The sequence below is a fragment of the Hemicordylus capensis genome, chromosome 1 (assembly GCF_027244095.1).
Source record: "Hemicordylus capensis ecotype Gifberg chromosome 1, rHemCap1.1.pri, whole genome shotgun sequence".
NCBI lineage: Eukaryota > Metazoa > Chordata > Lepidosauria > Squamata > Cordylidae > Hemicordylus > Hemicordylus capensis.
In genome coordinates, this window is record NC_069657.1 from 62452625 (window position 1) to 62477432 (window position 24808).

Consider the following 24808-nt stretch of genomic DNA (forward strand, 5'->3'; position numbering starts at 1 on the left):
CTGTCTAAATGTCTTTACTGGGAATTGGAAAATAATTTTCATGGATATCTTCCATTAAGCCCACAAGGAGAAATTTATATCACCGTTAACTGTGTGGAAATGTCTCGCTGCTAACTTTATTCTATCTACCTTGCACCATGAAGTTGAGAGAAACATATTCTAGATGTCTAGTTCTGTTTTCATGTGTGATAACTTCAGCTGAGTACAAAACCTTCAGAATGAGTGCTCTTAATTGCTGTTTGGAATTGGTGATGGGCTGGATAAAAGTGAACAAGCTGAAATTAAATCTTGCAAGGCAGAGGTGCTTCAGGTCAGGAGGCCCGATGGGTTATAATAATTGAGTTAATTCCCACTGTTAGATGTGGTTGCAGTGTCCTTCAAAGAGCAGGTTTGTAGCTTGGAAGTGCTCCTGGACCAGATCTTGCTTCTAGATGCCCAGGTGCCTGTTGGGGCCGGGGCTGCTTTTACGAATACAAATACGACGAAAGTCGTATTTCCCCCACCACCATTCCCAAAATGGATAACATAGATATAAATAAATAAATAGGCTCCCTGTCTCCAAAGGGCTCACAATCTAAAAAAGAAACCTGACAGACACTAGCAACACCCACTGCAGGGATGCTGTGCTGGGGATGGATAGGACCAGTTGCTCTCCCCCTTCTAAATCAAGAGAATCACAACTTTTAGAAGGTGCCTCTCTGCTCAGTTAGCAGGGGATTCTGCCAAGCTTTGGCTGATGAGCCAGCTGCACCCATTTCTGAGTCACTAGGGTTGTCCAAGCCTTGACAAGCCTCATGTCTTGACTGCTTCATAGGGCTCCTCTTGAAGACCCTTCAGTTGGTACACAATGCAGCAACTCTTGACAAGCTAAAGACATTTTGTCCACATCACACTGCTACCAGTTTATTTCTGGGTGTAATTCAAGGTGCCTGTTTTGACCTTTAAAGACTTTTACCACTTTGGGTGAAATAACCTGAAGAACCACCTCTTCCTGTTTGAAACGGCCTGCTCTATAAGCTCTTTTAGAGATGCTATCTTGAGCGTCCCATTATCTTCTGGATCTCAGTTGGCATGAAATCATGAGCAAGTCTCTTCCATGGTACTCCCCCTCTGGAACCCCCGATATCTAATTTAGGGTGGAACCTTTCCAGACAATATTTAAATAGAATGAGATGTTTCTGTTTCAACTGGCCTTCCCAATACAATTTGGTGATTTTTATTAGTTTTTCCTCTCTGTTCCCTCCCCGCCCCCCGGTGAGGTTTTATATTTTTTTAATTGCTGCTGCTATTTTTGTATTGCATTTATTATTATTATTTCTTGTTTACACAGTCAGACAGGTGTTATTGACTGGTTTGTTTTATCCAGACATCGAGTCCTTCCCAAGGACCTGGGATGGCTGAATTTTATCATCAATACTGTTGGTTATTATAGATATCGTCGCAAAATATAGGCTGTTCCCAGTAAAGCTGCTTTTTGTAATTGGCTGATGGTGGTTTCTGTGGCCCCTATGGTGTTGAGGTGCTCTTCAAGGTCTTTTGGGACTGTACCCAGGGCGCCAATTACCACTGGGACTATTTTGGTCTTCTTCTGCCACAGCCTTTCAATTTCAATTTGTAGATCTTTGTATTTGGTGATTTTTTCTATTTCTTTTTCTTCTATTCTGCTATCCCCTGGTATTGCTATATCGGTTATTTTGACTTGTTTTTCTTTCTTCTCGACTACAGTTATATCTGGTGTATTGTGTGGCAGATGTTTGTCTGTTTGTAGTTGGAAGTCCCATAATATTTTTACATCTTCATTTTCTTCAACTTTTTCAATTTTATGGTCCCACCAGTGTTTGGCTACAGGTAGCTTGTATTTTTTGCAGATGTTCCAGTGTATCATCCCTGCTACCTTGCCATGCCTTTGTTTGTAGTCAGTCTGTGCGATCTTTTTACAACAGCTGATTAGGTGGTCCACTGTTTCATCTGCTTCTTTACAAAGGCAGCACTTGCTGTTTGTGGTGGATTTTTCAACTTTTGCTGTTATTGCATTTGTTCTTAGTGCCTGTTCTTGTGCAGCCAGTATTAAACCCTCTGTTTCTTTCTTCAGGTTGCCATTCTTAAGCCATTGCCAGGTCTTGGTGATGTCTGATTTTCCACTTATATTGTGCAAATATTGACCATGCAGGGGCTTATTTCTCCATTTTTCTGCTCGGTTCTTGACTTATTCTTTCTTGTAGGCCTGCTTTGTTTCATTGGTGTTGAATAGTTTCTCGTTCTTGACAATTTTGAGTGCATCTTCTTCACTGTCCTTTATATATTCTTCAAGGCCTCTTTTCTCCTCCTCTGCTGTTTGATGGACTTGCAACATTCCTCTTCTACCTGAGCTGCGAGGGAGGTAGAGCCTATCTACATCACTGCGGGGGTGCAGAGCATGATTGATGGTCATGATTTTCCTGGTCTTACAATCTAGCATCTCTAGCTCTGCCTGGGTCCAGTCTATTATTCCTGCAGTGTATCTGATAACAGGTATAGCCCAGGTGTTTATGGCTTGTATTGTGTTCCCGCCATTGAGTTTGGACTTGAGGATTTTTCTAACTCTCCTGATGTATTCACTTCCAATTTTTCTTTTAACTTCAGTGTGTGCAATGTTATCAGCCTGGAGAATGCCCAAGTATTTGTAAGGTTCTTTCTCTTCCAGGTTCTTGATGTTGCTTCCATTGGGCAGTTCTATTCCTTCTGTTATTCTTATTTTCCCTCTTTTCATTATTAATGCAGCACACTTGTCTAGTCCAAACTCCATTGCTATATCGCTACTGAATATACGGACAGTGTTTAGCAGTGATTCGATTTCTGACTGGGACTTTCCATACAACTTCAGATTGTCCATGTACAGCAGATGGTTGATTTTACTGGATGTTTTAGATGTTTGGTATCCGAGGCCTGTTTTGTTTAGTATTTGTGAAAGTGGGGTCATGGCGATTACAAACAATAGAGGGGATAGTGAGTCCCCTTGGAAAATACCTCTTCTAATGCTAACCTGTCCAAGTGCCTTGCCATTGATTGTTAACTGTGTACTCCACATGCTCATTGCTTTTTTAATAAATATCTGAATGTTTTTGCTGACACCAGTTGTTTCTAAACATTTTAGTATCCATGTGTGAGGCAATGAATCGAAGGCTTTCTTTTCGTCAATCCATGCAACACTTAGATTTGTTTTTCTTCTCTTGCAGTTTTCTAAAATCATTTTGTCAATCAGCAGCTGGTCTTTTGTGCCTCTGGTGTTCGGGCAATTTCCTTTCTGTTCAACTGGAAGCTGTTTGTTAGTTAATAAGTGTTGCGTGACTTCATCTGCTATTATTCCAGTTAATAATTTGAACATGGTTGGCAGGCAGGTTATCGGTCTATAATTACTTGGAACTGCACCTTTTGCTGGGTCTTTCATGATGAGATGGGTTTTCCCAGTTGTTAGCCATTGTTCAATATCACCGCCTTTCATAATGTGATTGAACTGTTTTGATAGTTGTTTATGAAGGCTTGTTAGGTGTTTAAGCCAAAAGCCATGCAGTTCATCGTCGCCTGGCGCAGTCCAATTTTTAATTTTCTTTGCTCTTTCACTTATTAATTCTCGTGTTATTATTAGATCTTTCATTTGTTGGTTACATTTTTTGACCTCTTTCATCCAGCCTGCTTTTTTATTATAATCTATTGGATTGTCCCATAATTCCCGCCAGAATTGCACTGTTTCTTCTTTATTTGGTGTTTCTAGGTTTCTTGCAGTTTCTCCTTCTATGCTTTGGTAGAAACGTCTCTGATTCGACTGGAATTGGAGATTCTGCCTGTGTTGTGTAGTTCTGGCTTCATATCTGCTAATCTTCTTTGACACTGCTGTTATTTGCTGCTTTATTATTTCCAGGACTTCTCTAATTTTCCTTGAATCTAGGTGGTATTTTTGGATCAAATACTGTTTGGTGTTTTCATTCTTCAGCTTCTTGTCTTTCATATCTTTCAATTTACTAGCATCTGATCTAAGCCTGGAGGTTTTATTTTCTAATCTAATCTTCCATTTAGGTGATGTACTGCTTTCTTTTTTTACAGGTCCACTGATCTTATATCTGAGCTCTTGTGGTGTTGTTTTTGTTGCTGCACTCTACATTAGTTGGTTTGTTTCTTGCAAATTATTGGTTGTTGTTTCTGCAAGTGCAGCATTGACATCTTTTAATGCCTGAGCAAGTTGTTTTTTGGCAACTGTTTTTAGAGCTGGAAGTCGAACCCTGGTGGTTGTTTGGTTCATGTGCTCAGTTATTTTTTGCTTTAGTTCTTGTTGCTTTTCTGTTAAACGGCATTTGGGTTTTTGAGGTGAAGGCAAAGGGGAGGTTGCCTGGTTTTGGTTTTGAAACAGTTCAGCAACAGTGGCATCCTCGATTTCCAACACCTCCTCCACCTGCGCCTGAGCAACTTCTTCAGTTGGTGATAATTCTTCTTCCATATCTTGAGCCTGTGTTGCTCTTTGCAGTTCTCCCAGCTCAACTCCTGTGAATACTTTATTTCTTATTATGAATCTCCTCTGGTCTGCTAGCCTTTGTTCTGTTATTTCTGTGTCTGGATGCTTCTCTTTCCAAATTTGGTACATTCTTTTTAAATAACCTCTTCTAGTTGGACTAGACTTGTAATAGCAGATCATTATTTCCTTGTTGGCATTTTTTGTATATTTTTTTCGGTTAAGCGATGTTTCTTCCAGTAACTTTGCTGTCTCCAGCCCTGGTTGCTCAACTGAAGATCCTGAGTCCTGTTGCCCACTTGTCACCAGATGTCCAGGGACTATAGCATCTGGCGCGGTCCTTGTTGACCCGGGCGACGACCGATCCGGTATAGATTTATTAAAGTTATGTCTCACCATATTGTTGATGGGAGTGAGGCACTACCTTGGCGTGGTTGTGGGGCTTGTGTGCTCTGATGAAAGTGAGAGCTATGCCAGAGGTCCAACCATACTGGACAGGTCTCACCAGAGGAGCCAGACAAAGAGTGCCTCTCCCATCAACAATATGGTGAGACATAACTAATAAATCTATACCGGATCGGTCGTCGCCCGGGTCAACAAGGACCGCGCCAGATGCTATAGTCCCTGGACATCTGGTGGCAAGTGGGCAACAGGACTCAGGATCTTCAGTTGAGCAACCAGGGCTGGAGACAGCAAAGTTACTGGAAGAAACGTCGCTTACATATTATTATTATTATTATTATTATTATTATTATTATTATTAGGGAGGGGGGTTGTTAGTCACCTGGAAAGGAAGGGTTAAAAAAAAGAGAGAATGCATAGTATCAAACCATTCTAAATTCATAGTAACTTTACATTCTCCCCTTATGAGATACAGATGGAAAGCAAGAAGAAAGGTGGCAGGCCTCTGCATGTACTCACCATTTTGGATTGATGTGATCATGTTGTGAATCTTTATGTTCTCCATTATGGCTGCTAGGAATTTGTAGCAGGAGACGCAATACAACACTGTGAAAGTATCAAGCAGGACCAGAGCCAGGGGTTGGAGTCAGTGGGCTGGGCTGCTTCCAAGGACCCAGAGCTCTCAGAAGGGCCCACTATCAACCCCTGAGACCACCTCTCTGCCTAAAGCCCTTGTGCAGTAGTAGAAGAAGGGTGACTCTCAGCTGAGAGTATTGCTCCATCATTGTCTCCCCTCAATTTCTATCAGGGGCGTAACTATAATGGGGCAAGGGGAGACAGTTGTCTGGGGGCCCACTACCATGGGGCACCCCCAAGAGGCAAGTCACATGACTGACTCCCCCAGCCGTGCACCCGCCCAGGCTTCCTTCAGTTGTATTCATCCTCAGAAATTGATGTGAGTGTTAAGACCTGGAGCTACCAGAACAGCATGTCTTTCTCTAGGACCATTAAATGACTTGCATCATCCACAATTTACAAAACCTTTTTGAAAATAATTTAGGATGATGTTCTATTGTGGCACATAGTTTATATATAATAAATTTTACTCTGCCTTTTTTTACAACTATTCAGCCTCATTTAAGATTTCTTTACTTCATGAGCTGAGCTTCAGTGGGAGCGGGGGGCACATTTTAAAATCTTGTCTCTGGGCCCACTCCAACCTTGCTACACCCCTGATTTCCATATAGGAACATAGAAAGCTACCATATACTGAGTCAGTCCATTGGTCCATCTAGCTCAGTTTTGTCTACACAGACTGGAAGTGGCTTCTCCAAGGTTGCAGGCAGGAATCACTCTCAGCCTTTTCTTGGAGATGCCAGGGAGGGAACTTGGAACCTTCTGCTCTTCCCAGAGCGGCTCCATCCCTTAAGGGGAATAGCTTATAGTGCTCACACATGTAGTCTCCCATTCATATGCAACTGGGGCAGACCCTGCTTAGCACAGGAGACAATTCATGCATGCTACCACAAGACCAGCTCTCCTGCCTGGTCTTGTGGTAGCAAGGTATATCGACACCAGGTAAATGCCTCCATTAAAATATATTGAGTGGTAGGCCCCTTTTTCGTTAAAAGTTGTAAGATTTAATGGATCTAGAGTGTACTTTATATTACATTATATTTCCATCTCTATATTATCATTTTATTATCCCTTAAATTTAGAAGCCACTGAGCTTTAAAATGATGGATATTCACTCTGGGGTTTGTCCCCTTAATAACTGTGTTTTGACTCATTTGTATTTTGAGTTGTTCCAGCAGTTTTGCCATGCCCCAATGGGCAAAATATTTTAGCATTCTGATGCAGTAAAAATGCTAATTAGAAAACACTGTAGCTATAAATCAGACTAGTTTTACTGAGCTGTGTGTTTAAATAAAGGCTGGGAAGTTCATACATTGGGATCTGTGTGCAGAACTTTCTTTTCGGTATTTCTGTGCTCAATAGGTTGCTGAGAAGCAGGGGATACAGCATATTGAGTCAGGTGAGAACAGATGTCATGTCTGTAGGGGGAGTGATGAAGTGTTTGTAGTCCAGATGTTCCTTGTGGAATTTAAAGATTTAAAAACTGTATTCCTCTTATAGATTTATCTAGCTCATTAAAACAACACAGAAAGGTTTGTTTCATTTGACTTTAAAATTTAAAAAATGCACTACAAAGAACTATCACAGTGCTCATATAAATATTTCATGGACAAGGAAAGTGGGATAAATACATCCAATGCTCTTCCCCTTGGCTAGCAATATTTCACTGGGACTACTGAAAAATCATTTGCTTAAATATTTTCTTTATTTGGGCATAAAGAAATCAGGGTGCAGTATGGCCACAGTTTAACATGTTTTAGCCTTATTCATCTTTGGGGGAGAAATTTAAGAAAGTACTTGGCATTCTCCTTCAAATCAAAGTACTTTAAAAGTGCTTTATTTTGTGTGGATCATGCCCACAGTCATGAGTATATAGATTTCAATCTACAAATAAACATATAAATAAATATATATATATTGCAGCAAAATGTCATTTTTAAAAAACTGTTGTCAAAGACATGCATAAGTACAGAGTGTGAGCATGGTCCATTCACAAAAGGGGAGGGTGATTTCCCCTTCTCTTTGTAGTCCCTGGAAAGCTGTTCTGGAGACATGAAGACCCTCCAGAACAGGGTGGCAGGTAGCAGAGGGGGTTAGAGCAGGAAGAGGTGTAGGGATGATTCCAAGGAGTAGCAAGGCGTAGCAGGTGCTCCCTCAAAAATATTCCCACTCCACATTTCACGCCCCCATCCTCCAGACTGTAACTTTACAACAAAGTAGGCCCATTCACACAGGGGTAGTTAGGGTGGAGGAAGGCATGGTGCAGACAGATAAGAAGAACCTCCATTGTGTTTTGCAGGCCCTGCACCCAGTGGCGCACCTAGGTCCAAAATAAACCCAGACCTGAAGGGCTTCGGAGGGCCCTCCCCCACAAGGACGCCCCTGAAGGTTTCTTTAAAAAAATAAAATAAATACCTGCCATAGCTGCTCCTGCCTCTGGAGGGCCTCCAGATGTTCGGAGGGGGGCTCCCCAGAGCCCCGTGGCTGCGGGATGGGGCATGGCTGCAGTGAGGGTGGGGGCAAGGAGAAATTCCCCCCTTTTACATTAAAAAAATGTCGCTGCACAGCAGCTGCAGTACTTGCAGGGAGGGGGGGCACGAGGCGAGAGCATCCCCCTTTTACCAGGACAGGGGGCAGCAAGCTCCTTCCAGATCCCCTCCCTCCTTCCAAGTGACTGCACAAGCCTCTCTGCTGTGGAGCCCATTTCTGGCCTTTCTCCATGTGGAGGAAGCAGAGAGGTGAGAGGTGTGTTCAGTCACTTGGAAGGAGGAAGGGGAGTGGAAGGAGCTTGCTGCCCCTCATCCTGGTAAAAGGGGGAGCTCTCGCCTCCTTGCCCCCCACCCCCCTGAAGCTGCCAACCAATGCCACATCCTATCCTATTCTTCCTGGGTCAAGTAGAATCTTTAGGTACAGGGCAACTCTCCCCTCCTTGCCCCCCACCCTCCCCGCAAGTACTGCGACCACTGTGTAGCTGTGTTTGTTTGTTTTATTGTAAAAGGGGGACTTTCTCCTTGCCCTCCACCATTGCTGCAACCAAGACCCATCCAGCAGTGGGGGGGGGCCCTCTGGGGCAGCTCCCCCAGAATATTTGGAGGCCCCCTGGAGGCAGGAGGCCAGGGACCATATCTCCAAGGTCCATGGCTAAAAGCCTCTGCCTGCACCCAGACAATTGAAGCAGCTACTGGCTCCATAGTTCAAACTGGGAGCTGGGACCTCCAACTATCCAACAATGCATTGTACTCACAGTAGAGAGGTAGCCCTCATCGCACAAGTAGATCTCCTGCACTTGGCCCCTCTAGCCTCAGAACTCTCTGATAAAAATGGCAGCCGGCTACCAGGAGCTGCTTAGAATGGCGTGAGCACCCTCTAGTTAAGACCTGGGTACAAAGGTTGAGCTCCATGCATTTGCAGGGGATGGGTCCGCAGGATTCCTGTGGCTTCACACAAGAAGTCTGAATACCTGTATTTACTGCCTCCTACAAAAATGCTGGTCATGAGAACAGCCCCAGTGTCAGATAAGTCAAAGTATATTATGATCTTATAGTTTATTTAAGAAATTTGAGAAATTATTTTCAAATGCCTCCATTGTTTAAAGAAGCTTCATATATTCTACCCCTGAACAAGCTGGTATGGAGGAGAGCTAGTAGCACGCATGACTTGTCCCCTTAGCTAAGCAGGGTCCACCCTGGTTGCATATGAATGGGAGACTAGAAGTGTGAGCACTGTAAGATATTCCCCTCAGGGGATGGAGCCGCCACTCTGGGAAGAGTAGAAGGTTCCAAGTTCCCTCCCTGGCATCATCTCCAAGATAGGGCTGAGAGAGATTCCTGCCTGCAGCCTTGGAGAAGCCGCTGCCAGTCTGTGAAGACAATACTGAGCTAGATAGACCAATGATCTGACTTCCAAGTTCTGGCTTCAGGTTCCAAGTTCTGACTTCTGGTTCCAAGTTCCCTCCCTGGCATCATCTCCAAGATAGGGCTGAGAGAGATTCCTGCCTGCAACCTTGGAGAAGCCGCTGCCAGTCTGTGAAGACAATACTGAGCTAGATAGACCAATGATCTGACTCGGCATATGGCGGCTTCCTATGTTCCTAAGCAGCAGAAGCCAACACAGTCAAATAGGTAGGAGATTACTCCAGCCTCCCAGGAGCCAGGCCAACCTCTTATCTCCCTGCTTGGCCAGGAACTGGACTGGGTGACACAATGCATGCAGAGAGTCACAGGGTCATTTCCCCTGCAGATTCCAGTTGGCCTGGCACTGACCTCTCTCCCCACCCCAGTCTTTCTGGACTCATGGTCTTGGACAGGAAGGAAATTAGCCAGAAAAGCAGACTGGAAGGTTTGGCCTAATGCAAAAGGATAGTATTACTAATTTCCCTGTGAAATTAGGAAAGGGGTGTTTTTTAATTACTCATGTTTTAAATGATCTCATTAAGTTGTTATTTAACCATCATAGTACAAATAATTAAGTGTCCTTCTCCCTGCTCCATAACAATCGGAAGAATATAAGAACAGTCCTGCAGGATCCTGTTTCACACAGTGGCCCACCAGATGCCTCTGAGAAGCCCACAGGCAAGATGTGATGCGCTCTCTCCTGCTGTTGCTCCCCTGCAACTGGTATTGTGAGGCATCTTGCCTCTGAGGTTGGAGGTGGCCTATAGCCACCAGACTAATAGCTATTGATACACCTGTCCTTCAAGAATTTGTCTAAGCCCCTTTTAAAGCATCCAAGCTAATGGCCATCACCATATCCCATGGCAGAGAATTCCATAGATTATTTATGTGCTGTGTGAAAATAGAATTCCTTTTGTTGGTCCTAAATTTCCTGGCCATCAGTATCATGGGCTGAGCCCTGGTTCTGAGAGGGGATGGGATTTTTCTCTGTCCACTCTCTCTTCCATGCATAATTTAATACACTTCAATCATGTCTCCCCTTATTTGCCGCTTTTCCAAACTGAAAAGCCACAGATGCTGTAGCCTTGCCTAATAAGGAAGGTGCTCCAGGCCCTTGATCATCTTCGTTGCCCCCTTCTGCACCTTTCCCAGTTCTACAATGTCCTTCTTAAGCTATGGTGACCAGAACTGTCAGATGTGGCCGCACCACAGATTTGTATAAGGGCATGATAATATTCACATTTTTATTTTCAATCCCCTTCCTAATGATTCCTAGCATGAAATTTGCCTTTTTCACAGCTGCTGCACATTGAGTCAACACTTTCAATGAGCTGTCCACCACAACCCCAAGATCTCTCTCCTGGTCAGTTTCTATAGAACTATTCATGGTGATATAATTGGAGTTAAAAGTGAACCAGTATATATTAAGAATATCTTCAATGTGTCAGTTTCTTTAAAAAAATCTAATAAATGAGCAAACTGTCAATTTATTTTTGGCTTATGGGATGTGGTGTATCAAAAAGTGGCATTGAATCGTGCATGAAAATCCATATGCTTTAAATCCAGGCATTATCTATGAGAAATTACTCAGTTCATCTAAGGACACTTTAACAGAATTGTAATACAGAGTTTTCTGGTTCCAGTTTCCTTGTTCAATAGGAGAAACCACAGAGACTGTCAAGGTTGTTATGAACCTATCCTTGACAACAGCTTATGAAAAACTATCCTTTGGCCACTAGGTGGCAGAGCAGTTTTCATACATGTTTATATAACATGTCACTACACAGCAATTCATCCCCCACCCCCCACCAATTAACGCATGCTAAGTCTTATATCTATATCTCTGTGAAAGATGAAAAGAAGATCAGTTAAAAACATTTTGTTAGTTATTTTGACTTCCACCTTCCTCAGTAACACACCAGCTGAATGCTGAGGATGGTAGAATTCTCAGGAGAGGACTTGCAGAAAAATGTCTTTAAAAATATTAAAGTGGTATGTGTTTGTTTTTTCCAGTTTCAGGCCATGGGGTGTTAGGGGGTTAAGCAGGGGTAGGCCTCTCATAAGGTGAGACTACGTGGGTGTCTCAGGTGGCGTATATTCATTCATCCATTCATTCTGTTTCTATACCACCTTATCTGTCAGCTCTGCACGGTTGACAACTGTTGCAGAGAAATTACCCTCTATAAGTAACTGAACAAGAAGCAACTTTAACTGAGAGACAAGAATTTGATACATAGGCTAAGAAAAAAATAAATAAACTAACAATTATGCAGAGAGAAGGAGAACCTCTCAGTTTGAATTCAAGCCAACAAGTGAGGAGCAGACAAACAAGCTGTGACTCTACCCCCAAGCCAGTACATAGACAATAATGAGCTAGATGGACCAATGGTCTGACTTGGTATAAGGCAGCTTCCTATAGATACATTAAAACAGAGAAGCATGCCCTGTATAAAGAACTGAGACAATGTCTGTGGCAAATGCAAACATTCCCCTTCTCATTGTTTTGTTTTTTAAAGCATGAGTCCCAGTGCCTCTCGCAAGTTCTGAACTTGTCCTCTGTCTAGAGGCTTTGTAAGAATCTCTACCACCATTTCCTCTGAGGCACAATACTTTAGCTGGATCAAATCTTTGTCTTACAAGTCTCTCACAAAGTGGTACTTAGTGTCAATATGTTTGCTCTTTTGTGCAGTTTTGTCACTTTGTTAGAGGAGAATGAAGCTCTGGTTATTCTTAGACATGGTAATTAGTGTTGGTTCAGTTATCTCTCAAAATCCAGTAAGAGTCTATGCAACCATACTACTTCTTGACAAGCCTCTGCTACTGACATATTCTGCCTCAGTTGAAGAGAGAGTGAAAATGGACTGTTTCTTGCTCATCCGTGAAATCACTCCTCCTCCATAAAAGAAAACATTCCCACTGGTTGATTTTCTAACCTCCCTCCATATCCTCAGCCCAGTTGGCATCCATATAACCTACCAGGCTAGTTTCTTTACTGGCAGGTAGCAGTAACTATAAATCTGCCATGCCTGTTAGATATTGTCCAAGCCTTTTAACTGCGGTCCAGTCTCTTTTTCTTCATGAGTTCACTCTTCTGTACAATATCCCGACCACTGCTGCAAAGTCTAGTCATGGAAAAATTTATATATATAGCAACTTTTCCATTCCCATTCTATATTTGTTATTATTTTCCAATGGTTCACTGTGTTATTTTTCTTTCAGAAAATCCATTTCCACTTAAAATAAACTAAAACCAACCAAAAAACTAAAACAGTAAACAGTTAAAACAATTAAAAACTCTAGAAGGCCAGACCAAAAAAGTAAGTCTTAAGGGCTCTCTTGAAGGCCAGTAATGTAGTTAAGCCTCAGATTTCTATGGGGAGCATGTTACACAGCATCTGCAGAGAAGACCCAAACCCAAGCTGGCACCAGATAAACCGTGGCCGCTGGAGGCAGACTTCTCCAGATGACCTTAATATGCAGTGGGAATCATGCAGAAGAAGGCATGCTCTAAGGCAGTGTTTCTCAACCACCGGTCCCTGGACCGCTGCCGGTCCCCGAAGGGTTGAGTGCCGGTCCCTGACTGGGAGTCAAACCCCCCCCCCCTGAAATCAAGGCACTCACTTCCTCAATTTTGCACATGGCACGGAAGAGGAAGAGTATCACGGAGGCATGGGACCCTTCTTGTGCCTTGCCTCCACGTGCTGCTGAGATCTTCCTATAGCTATCTTATTCCCTATCTTTACAGCTTCAAACTGTATGCGATGCGGGGGCATGGAGGAAAAAGTATGGCAGTGGGCGCCACTTGAAGGGCTGCTGGTTCTTGCATGCTCATTGTTTGCAGCCAAAGGTTGGTTGATTGAAACCCAGCTGCCTGTTGTGGTCGAGGCGCCTTGAGAGGGAACACTGTTTCCCTCTTGCATCAGTGGGGCTTGCTTGTATGTTGTTTTCATTGGCCCCATGTAGCTTTTGAATTTTTCCAATGGCCCAGCATACCCTCTCCATTGAGTAATCACAAGCACCTCCACTCCAGACATACTGGAGACAAATTTGTTCACCCAGGCTTTTAGATTCAGGGGTTCTCAACCTTGGGTACCCAGACGTTGGTGGACTTCTACTCCCATAATCCCGAGCCATAATGGCCAAATGCCATTGTTGTTGGGGGTTATGGGAGTTTAACTGAGGGACCCAAGGTTAAGAACCCCTAATATTCAATGTTTGCAAAAGATTCCAAATTTAATTATTTTAATGCTTATATTATTTTCATTCTAAACTGCCCAGAGATGCAAGTTTTGGGCAGTATAGAAGTCTGATAGATAGACAGACAGACAGACAGATAGACAGACTTGAAACCCCTTTACTAACTGCTGGTCCGGGAAACTGCGCATGAAGAATGTAGCGGTCCTTGAAACTCTGCACGAAGAATTTAGCGGTCCTTGACTCCAAAAAGTTTGAGAAACACTGCTCTAAGGTAACCCAGATCTAAGCTGTTCAGGGCTTCAAAAAGTAATGACCAACACTTCGTATTTTGCCCAGAAACGTATTGGCAGACAGCGTACGTACAGGCATAATGTGGTCTCTCCAGGTTGCCCTGGAGACCAACTGGCTGCCCGCATTTTGAACTAACTGAAGTTTCTGGACTACGTACAAATTCAGTATTACATAGAGCACACTGCAGTAGTTGAGCCTGGAAGTTAACAGCTGGTGCACCACTGTTTTGAGCTCATTCTCTTCAAGGAGTGGATGCAGCTGCCGAATCAGCCAAAGCTGGTGAAAAGCGCTCCTAGCCATAGCCTCCACCTGAGATACCAGGGTAAGGCCAGGGGCCAAGAGCACCCCCAAACAGGGTGTCTGTTCTTTCTGGGGGGGGGTTACATTCCCATCCATGGGGGCCATGATGGCTCACCTGCCCCTCTCTGCTGCCTGCCAACATCAGAGCTGTTTGTCAAGCAGTGGCACAGCCTCTTCTCCACAAAGAGCCTCCCCAATATGGTCCTCTGCTACCTCCTCCACCACCACCACCATCTCCACTTTCTAGCCTCACAGACACCTTCCTTTTTCCTTGCTGAATGAAAAGAAGGAAACATAAGAGGGAATTATGAAAGGGCAATAGAGTATAGGTGGCACTCTACAGAGCATCCAGTACTCTATTGCCCTTTCCATAGAGGCAGTAGATACTTTATAGAGCACTTCCTGTACTCTACTGCCCTTACATCATGTTCTTTTTTACTTCCTTCTCCTTTTTTCAGCAGTGCCCAAGAGTGTGAGGCAGCAGCAGCAAGTGTCACTGCCACAGAGGATGAGAAGGGGGCATAGGAGGAGGTGGGTGTGCGTGTTTGTGTCCATTTGCACATGCATCTAGACCAGGCTGCTCAACTTCAGCCCTCCTGCAGATGTTGACCTACAATTCCCATAATCCCTGGCTATTGGCCACTGTGGCTGGGGATTATGGGAGTTGTAGTCCAAAAACAGCTGGTGGGGGCTAAGTTGAGCAGCCTGACCTAGATACATCTACTGTCCTTTCCACAGAGTACAGGAGATGTCCTTACATCATTTCCTTTTCTGCTTTCTTCTCCATTAAACACTAGGTTATGAATGGTGCTTGAGGGAGATAGGAGGGTGCACACCAAGCCATGAGGCAGCAGCAACAACAACAAGTGTCACTGCTACAGGCAGAGGACAAGAAGGGAGCAGAGGAGGAGGTGGGTGTGGGTGTTCTTGCACACACCTAGGGAAGTGGCAGCAGCTGTTACAGCCACTGCAAACAAGCAAAAAGTGGGGGGGGGGAGGTGGTATTCAGGAATGGGGACACGGCATTTGGTATTTTGCCTCAGGCATGCTGAGCTCTTGGGCTGCTACTGTTGTTAAGTTTATAGATCCAGGAGTTGGACTTTCCCCCTTGTTCTTCTAATATCCTTAGACTGGACTTCCATCCTAGCCAGCCACCATTAAACAGAAAGCTCTAGTGGCAGGAGGCACCTTCTGCTAATGCCATCCAGGCCCCCAAGACAAGCTTCCCCCGTTGAAAATTTTGGCTCCTTCGAGCATTCTTTGAAGCCCCAAACCACCCTCCTTGAGGGGCTCTGATGTTTGCATTGCGATGTTTGCTTACTGGAGGAGACCTGATTTATTTGTAAGATGAGCAGCTTTCTCCTCTCCCGTCTGTAATGCACACTCCTAGAAGAGGTTCTGTGGAATCAGCTCAGCACTTCATAATAGCTAGTTCTGCTTCCTTGTGCTGCTCAGTACTCTTCCTTTTTATTCATGAATGAGCCCCAAGTATTCATTTGCTCAGCCGGGACAGGTTGATAAGAGAAACAAGAAATTTCAAGTAGTCTGGCCAGGTTTGACTGGGGAGAACGAGGTGGGGGACTGGGGGAAAGGATGGTAAAAGACTCCTAAGTTTTGGCATTTGTGGGATCTCCTTCCACCTTGCCAGTTCAGGAAGTGCATGAACCAAGGTTCTGTGCCATGGGGAAATGCTGAGTAGGATCTTTTTAAAAAGAGAAGAGCATGTCCTGCTGTGATGGCACTGCCTCCAAGAACCTGCTCACACAGTACCAGCATGCAAGTGGTCTGTACCAGCACGCAAGTGGTCTCTGCACATGTGCTGGCACCATTTGCGTGGTTAGCATGGTATTGCCCATGCACGGACTGATGCCATGTGCATGCTGGTGCTGCGCGTGGGTTCTTGGGGGCAGTGCTGTAAGGACCTGCTCTCCTCTTTTTTCAAGAACCCACTTGCCACTCTTCTCCCTGTGGTTCAATGCTGAACCCATGCACAAACCTCGGTTCATGCACATCCCCTACTACCAGTAACATAATCCACTAGCCACCACTTCTAGTGAGCCAGCATCAACCTATTTCCCATAATCCATCTGTAGCATTAGATTGTTTCCCAGGCCACTTCAAAATAATCTATCCATTCCTGTTGCCTTGGAATGCCCCATATTGCTTCAGGTTCATCAACACCAGTGTTAGGCCTTACAATATTCACACAGAGATAAGCTAGCTTTCCATTTGTGTAAAGGGTCAACAAATATAGCACAGGTTGGGCCATATTTCAGAAGCAATCTGCTGACGTGTGTGTGTGTCTGTTCATGCAGTTCCTCTTGCTGAGGAAAATAAAAGTGACATCTAGCAAATTAAAATCAAACTGATTTAAACAATACTTTAAATGTTAAAGAGCGTATTAAATATTTCATGCTTAGAGCGGCACAGTATGCGAAAAATATGTATAACATATTTTTCATGCTCCCAGCTATTTAGTATAGAAAACCAAAAGGCTTCATCTATTATGTGTTAAATTTAAAAGCATAGCCAAGCAACAAATATAGTTCTTGATTAATATTTAATAGTAAGGGCCATTGGTGCAGCATTCGAACAAGAAAATACATGACTTTATTTGGCAAATTGCTTGTTCAATTGACTTTAGAAGATATTTTTCTCTCTAATCATACCATTTAGGTCTTTTCAGCCACAGGACAAAAAAAAAAAAAAAGCATTGTTCTGGCCCAGGTAGTTTACAAACAAACTCCCCAACTCAGCCAGAAAATACAGTAGAAAAGAAAGTTTTCATATTTTTAAAATGTATGTATAGCCAGCACAAATGTGCACCTCCCTTTTCCAGTAGTTTGATAAAAGGTGAGGGAAGTATTTGCTGGGGGAAGAGGGAACATGTTGCTGAGGCAACCAGGCTGACACTCCCTCATCCTAATTCAGTCACGCATAGTTGACTGTTTGGAGCAGAATGCTGTCAGGAGCGCACATTTAAAATGTGCATCCCCATATACATTTTACCCTAACTAGTCTTGCATAACTATGCATGACTAAAGCTGGATTGTAGTGGAAGTGCTCTGCTCACAGGCAAGAAGATTGCCAGCATAACATGGCAAGGCGGGGGCCCACTCCAGACATAATAACATACCATGATTTGTTGTTATGAACATGAGATGGCATGAGCCTCAGATTCATGCACTCCCTCCCCTTGGTGCACAAGGGGAGGAGAAGCTTCTATTCCTCATTTTTAAAAAATGATATCCTGGCTTGTTAAGTAACTATGGTTTGAACAAGCCACTGGCTGACATTCTGACAAACAAAGCACCAGTGCTATGTGAGAAGTGCTGGTGCTGCTGCTGAATGCCAGACTAATGCAGCACTGAAACTTGTGAGAAGAGGGATTTCAGTTACCTCTGCTTCCCCTGGAAGCCCTAAATGCCACCTGAAAATATCTCCCAGAGGGCACACAAACTTCCAAGTTAGTAAAACCCGTAAGCAGCACTGGCACTTTGTTAGTCAGGACGTCAGCCACTGTTTCCTGAGTATGGATAACATGGGAACTGCAGTTTGTACCAAAAGGTAAAAGGAAGTTTTCAATTTCCTCTCCTTGTGCATAAAGGAGATGGGAAATGTGTGGGCCTAAGACCGAAACCTGTAACAATGAATCAACAACCCAGCCAGGGAGTATCAACCCAATAGTCTGGGCAATAAAAACCCCTCCTCCACACCATTCAGAAAGAGGGCAATGGGAAGCTGTTGTTTGCCTTCAGTGACATAGGCCGCATTTACATGTAGCACAAAATCAGAATTGAGGGGGGCTCCGGTTTCAAAATCTGTATGTCCAAACATGGGCAACTGTAATTCCAACTGAAAATAGACCCGCAGTTTCCCTTCCCAGACTCCGATTCATACCTTTGGTTTGTAGTGAGTTTCGCTTCCTAGACCTCCAGTTTAGCGGTGCCAGTGTTACGTCTGAACGTGGCACTGCAGTCTGGCTATTCCACAATTGGAGCTGAGAGAGGAAGCTCCTCCCTCTCTCTGGCTGCTTTTGGCTGCCAGGTCTGTCCTTCAGTCATGAAGGAAGCCCAGGCAGCCAGTTTCCCCTCCTCTTTACAGTCTCACAGACTGCAGAGGGTGAGCTCTCCATTACGTCTGAATTCAGATGGGAGAGCAGGGAGAGGAGAAGGAGCGGGACCACAGGTCCACTGGACCATGGTTCCATGTTATGTGCAAATGCATACATAGTCATGTAGCCAAATCTTATTGGCCATGTCGTCCTGTGACAACAATATGTTCACTTCATGATCTCTGATTAACTGTTGTCATGCAGTGAAGTTGTCATGCAGTTGTCATGCATTTCAATGTGTGTGGGGTGGGGGTGGGGGTGGGGAGATAACACAGGAGCAGCAGCAACTGGAGAAATAAGGCCAGCAAAGAAGCACCAAAAAGTGCAAAAGAATGGAAAATAGGGGGGGGGGGTTCATAGTCTGTCCCTTCATACCCCCAAGAGCGATTTTCTCATAAAAATCAAGTCTCACAAAAATTCAGAGCAGCACTAAATTAATATAGGATGAAAAGGCCCTTATTAAATATCTGTTCTCTGAATCAAAGCCTATGGCAAACTTTGAGACATCAGCTGTTGTCATAACACATCATAGATCTTTTTTAGAACGTCTTTTTATGAATTTTCCTCTTTTTCAGATTGGTTCTTTGCCAATATCACAGCAGAGCACATGGTGACAGTTTAATATCCACAGATAGACGGGAAATTAAGGATAATACCAAGGAGAGACTAAGGGCTGGTTCAGGCCAGTTTCTGTTGCTCTTAAATTGTATCTCCACTGCACTAAAGATGATAATGATCTGATTTATCTTTTATGTAATCTGACACTTTTATGAATAGCTTGTTTAGAAAGGAATAGGATTTTGAGAGATTCTGCAGTCTGAGTCTAACCAATTTTATTTTGCCCTGGATTCCACCCCACCTAAGTATAATACACGCAGCCCCATACAGAGCTAGATACAAACAGACGCAAAGACATCCCCACATTCAATTGCTTTTGGGAAATTAGTGTGACTCCAGTTCACCATACAGACTTTCAAAGCCACAGTTTTATATTCCTTATTAAATCGATAAGTGAGCTCAGAAGTTTCATTCCTATACTGTAACTGAGAAGCTAAAGAAAAGTAAAATTGACCCCATTCAATTTTAGATCTTGTAGCAAAGCAAATAAATGAGATTTACACATAAAGCTGAAGGGCAATATGAGGGATATCAGAAATAAGTATAGGATTAGCTTTCTAAAATGTTTTAGAACATACAACCTGGTCCACATTCAACTCTGGATTTAACGTAAGTTGCCAACATTGGCGTGTTTGTGTGAACCGACACCAAGGTGAGAATCTCAGATTTATCTTGGGCCATAAACCATCTTGGTGTGGGTTCACACAAATCATGCTAATGATGGTAACTCACATTATACCTAGATTCAAACAATTGTGTGAATCAGGCCTCTCATTTGTGCATAAATGCAATCAAATTTAAATATGCAATGGGAGTTCTGTATAGCTAAAATGCATTCTTTCTGAATTGTACAAGGCAAAGGTGAGTTGCATAAATTATTGAATGTCTGGACCTCCTAGCATAATTCTCTGGACTGGGGACATCTTGTCATTTTGTTGTTTATATAGAAATTCATGTGCATGTAATAAGAAGGGAACTGCTGGATCTGTGTTCCTTTGACATGTTAATATTTGTTTGTTACTTGACTCAGGGACACATTGGAAAGGGAATCTACCTGAGGTCAACACATTTGGTTATAGTCATATTTATTGTCTCACAGTTATAGTCTCACTTCGCTTTGAATCTATTTGCCCTACTTGCCATGGGGTGCATTTGTTTTGGAGCTCAAATCAAATATTTATTTACTTAACATATTTGTATACCACCAACTACTGATGTCTGTAGGCAATAGAGGTAGAACAAATAGGACCTGTTTGTTCCAAGTTCCATTTGTTCCAGAACAAAAAGGCATGAATGGGCGTAGGTGAGATTCATCTTCAGAACCCTGCTCATCATCCATTTATCTGCAGATTTTTGAAGATACTTTCAGAGCACTATGGGTAAAAGAAAAGGCCACCTCCATGAAAAAATGCTGACACCATTCATTCATTCATTCATTCATTCGATTTCTATACCTCCCTCCCAAAAATGTCTCAGGGTGGTTTACACAGAGAGCAGTGTAGCAGCTGTCTTTTTACCCACACTACCCTGGGATGTCACTGTGTCCTGGGGAAGTTATGGGTATTCAAGATGAAGGCACTGAAGCTCGTGCTACCTCTAACACAGGCAGCTAATTGAAAAGATTTTTTCAAATTTTAAAATGTGGAAACAAATGGGGGAAACAAATGAGAGCCCTATAAACGTCTCCCAGAATTAAAAGCACTGGGCTTAAATGGGCCCAAAATGAATCAAATATGATAAATGAATAGACCTCTGAAATTATGATATTATTATCATCTTTATTTTCATGATTATTATTGGCTCCCATACTGTGGAGTAAGCCTCTGATACAAGAGACAGGGAGTGCTTGCTGCTTCCAAGTCACTCCACAGCCTGCTCACACTGCTTCTGATGGCAGGGCTGCTCCCTACCAAGAAATACATCATTGTATCCCTGATGCTACTCTCGTTAAGAATAGTGGAAATAGAATCAGAACTTAAGCATAGTGACACACCCCTTAGTAACCACAGAGCAGTTGGGCTGCAAAGTGGCTTGGAAGCCATGAGCACGTCCCCACTCTTGGATCGGCAACTCACTGTGCAGCATGATGACCGTTATTATTGTTTTGCAAGCACACCCCACCCCTGCTTGCCAGGCAAACTGGAGTTTTGATTATCAGTGTAATTATCCCCCTTCTGTTTCCTGCAGGCCTGCTCAACCTAGGACTCCCTCCAGATGTTTTTGGACTACAACTCTCATAATCCCTAGCCACAGTGGCCAATAGCCAGGGATTATGAGAGTTGTATGCCAACATCTTCAGGAGGGCCAAGGTTGAGCAGCCCTTTCTCCTGGCGGCTTCTGAAGGCAAGTATAATAAACATTATGGCCCATTACAGAGTATTCTCTGTGTGGCTGCTAGACCCTGCTTGAGCTATTAGCTCCCATCTGTTTTCTGCCTCTAAGCCTTAGCCCTATCGGTTAACTTGATCTCCTGTGCTTTTAGACGGGATATTACTTTTGTTCACCAAAGAATCTGACTTTGCCCAGTCCTCAAAACTCATAGCTAGCAGGGGGTCTGCACCTTCTACGAAGTACTAGAAGGTCTTTGTTGGTCTCCGATGGGGCCCTGTGAAGAATAGGAAGAGATATAAATTGTAAAGCAGTCTGCATGCTTTGAGTGATATACTCAAAGAGGCTTGGATCTATCCTCCCCATGTGCAAGATGAAGACACCGGCTTGCACCCCTTGGACACTGGAAATTGCCATTTTGAAGGGTCTCCTAATATCTGGAAGGGGCCTTTTGGAGCGTTCTGGGGCTGATACTGGAAAGGAGGAATGGAAAAGCCTCTGTGCATGAGCAGAAGCCCTCAAAGTTGTAATAACTAAAGGGAATAACCCTATGTGGTTTAAAAGTTGTGCAGATTTAGCTTTATGTCTTTTACATAAAGTGTGAACGTGAGATATTTAAGCATATACATTAGTGGCAGCAATAATAATTTCAGCTATGTAAAGTACTATTAAGATATTTATCTTCATCTTCTTAAGATTTATGAATACTTTAGTGAAAATTGATGCCATGATATATATCAAATTATATTATATCATGTCCTGCCTAACAGTTTAATCATAGTTCTGAACTGTTGCAAAGTTTTGGGTTCTTTATAAATTTGTCATGATACTACATTATATCTAGCACCTGTCTTATCCCATAAAATCTGCATTATATTTCAAAATAATTTTGCAGTATTGATCAATTGCACTGCAAATTATTAAAGATGTGGGCTTATCTCCTATGGTCTCAGCTTCCCTTGATGCTCTTCATATATATATGGCCTGTCCTCCAACTCTGTGGCATCTCACCACCCTAGAATGTATGGCATAACCATAGGGATGGGGGGGGTGCATTTAAGGTGTGAACACAGCAACTGACTGAAGCCTTCAGGATTAGAGTAGTGCTGATATCATTGCCTTGTCCCAGACTTGGATGCCTTTAAAGACCTCACTCTAAAGATTATTTTGGACAGAATTCCAGATGGTCTGCAGTCCATTCTGAAATGAATCTACAGTGGAAGTACTCTCCGAATCTAGAGAGTATGGCAAAGGTTGCCAGTAATAGCCAAACAATACAGTAGCCAAGACATTCATTCATTATCAGTTTTGTATATATAGCCAACCTGCACAAGAACTAACACAAATAAGATGTTGCTTCAATTAGACCAATGCTTACAGTACCTCTTACTGTTTTTACATATCAGTATCCGTGAACATGGTAAATTAATCTCATTGGTCAAAAGTAAAACACAAATCTTAACAATGGATATACCATTTTAAACATCTGTATAATCAAAACATAAATGTTAGACACATTACTTACTCTGATATTATTCAGATATGATGATTTTGAGGACTGGTCTGAGGATACATGATACATCTTGCTGAAACTAAGAAGGTCAGGGCCTGGTCAGTGCCTGGATGGGTGATAAGAACATAAGAACAGTTCTGCTGGATCAGTCCCAAGACCTATCTAGTCCAGCATCCTGTTTAACACAGTGGCCCACCAGATGTCTCCGGGGGAGCCCACAGGCAAGAGGTATGTTCATGCCCTCTCTCCTGCTGTTGCTCCCCTGCAACTGGGATTTAGAGGCATCATGCCTCTGAGGCTGGAGGTGGCCCACAGCCACCAGACTAGTAGCCATTGATAGATCTGTCCTCCATGAATTTATCTAGGCCTCTTTTAAAGCCATCCAAGCTAGTGGCCATCACCACAATCCATGACAAAGAATTCCATAGATTAATTATGCATTGTGTGAAAAAGTACTTCTTCTTGTCAATCCTAAATTTCCCAACCTTCAGTTTCATGAGGTGACCCCTGGTTCTAGTATTGTGTGAGAGGGAGAAAAATTTCTCTCTGTCCCCCATCTCCACTCCATGCATAATTTTATACACCTCAATCATGTCTCCCCTTAGTTACCTCTTTTCCAGACTAAAAATCCCCAGATGCTGTAGCCTAGCCTCATAAGGAAGGTGCTCCAGGTCCCTGATCATCTTGGTTGCCCTCTTCTGCATCTTTTCCAGTTCTACAATATCTTTCTTAAGATATGGTGACCAAAGCAGTATGCAGTACTGCAGATGTGGCCACCCCATAGAATTGTATAAGGGCATTATAATATTAGCATTTTTATTTTCAATCTCCTACCTAATGATTCCTAGCATGGAATTAGCCTGTTTCACAGCTGCTGTGCACTGAGTCTACACTTTCAATGCACTGTCCACCAGGATCCCAAGATCCCAAGATATAAGTGATGCATATCACTTATATAAGTGTTCTTGCTTACATTATACTGCATTTGCCATTTTGCCATTTTGTCACCCATTCCCCCAGTTTGGAGATATCATTTTGCAGTTCCTCACAATCTGTTTTGGATTTCACTACCCTAAATAGTTTAGTGTCATCTGCAAATTTGACCACTTTGCTACTTACCCCGACTTCTAGATCATTTATAAATAAGTTAAAGAGCATGGATCCCAGAATAGATCCCTGGGGGACCCCACTTCCTACCTACCTCCATTGTGAAAACTGTCCATATATTCTTACTTACTCTCTGAAGCTATTCAGACAAGCAGAAAATAGGGTTACCTTCTGAAAGTAGATAGAACCCTATTTTTACCTCATAGCAAACAGACGGGTACATGCTGCAGATCCGGCAGGGAGTGTGAGCAACAGACGATTAACATTTTAAGGTTCACCAGCCACAAGTAGCATTGTTGGTCCTCCAACCCCGCCCATGGCAACAGCAGCTCCGTGAGTGGACAGAGCAAGCACATGACTCAAGGAGACCACTCAGAGGGCTCCAAGCTGCAGTCCAGCTTTGCTGCTCCCTGATTGGTAGCCTCAGTTAACCCTTTCCTGGCAACTGCAGCACTGTCAAAGGCACTGAACTCCGTCCCCATGCCCAAAACTCCCTCCTCACAACAAGGCAGGAGAAAGAAGAGAGCAGTTGCAGCTGCAGCTGCCAGCAAAGGAACAGCCAACATGAACACACACAAACCCCAACACACACCCCAGATCCAGGAGGAGCACAGCAGATGCCCCCTGGAGCAGTTGCCAGATGCCGGTGAGAGCAGCTGCCAGATGCCCCACAACTAGCCCAGGCACTAAGCTGGTGACAAGGACGATGAGATGTGCCTCCTACCACCCCTGTCCAGTTGCTCCCCTGATTACAGTGGACGGGTAGACAAGCAGGCAATGGGGAGTGTGAACCTGCCCTCCTTGCCACATGTGCCACCACCCCCTTCACTCTTGCTGTGGCAGCCTCCATCGCCCCATCCCACCGTACAACAGCATGGTTTGGGAAGGCAGAAGGGGGAACCTGCCCCGCCCCTCACCCTCCCCGC

General features: G+C 43.6%; 1 long non-coding RNA gene across 1 annotated transcript; it reads right to left on the minus strand.

Annotated features, from left to right (window-relative positions):
• Positions 1-18676: 18676 nt before the first annotated feature.
• Positions 18677-24211, minus strand: LOC128340572 (uncharacterized). Its single transcript, XR_008313805.1, has 4 exons — positions 24082-24211; positions 22788-22881; positions 21495-21539; positions 18677-20307 (listed from the first exon to the last, which is right to left on the minus strand). It is a non-coding gene; the product is annotated as an uncharacterized LOC128340572 (long non-coding RNA).
• Between the last annotated feature and the right edge of the window lie 597 nt (positions 24212-24808).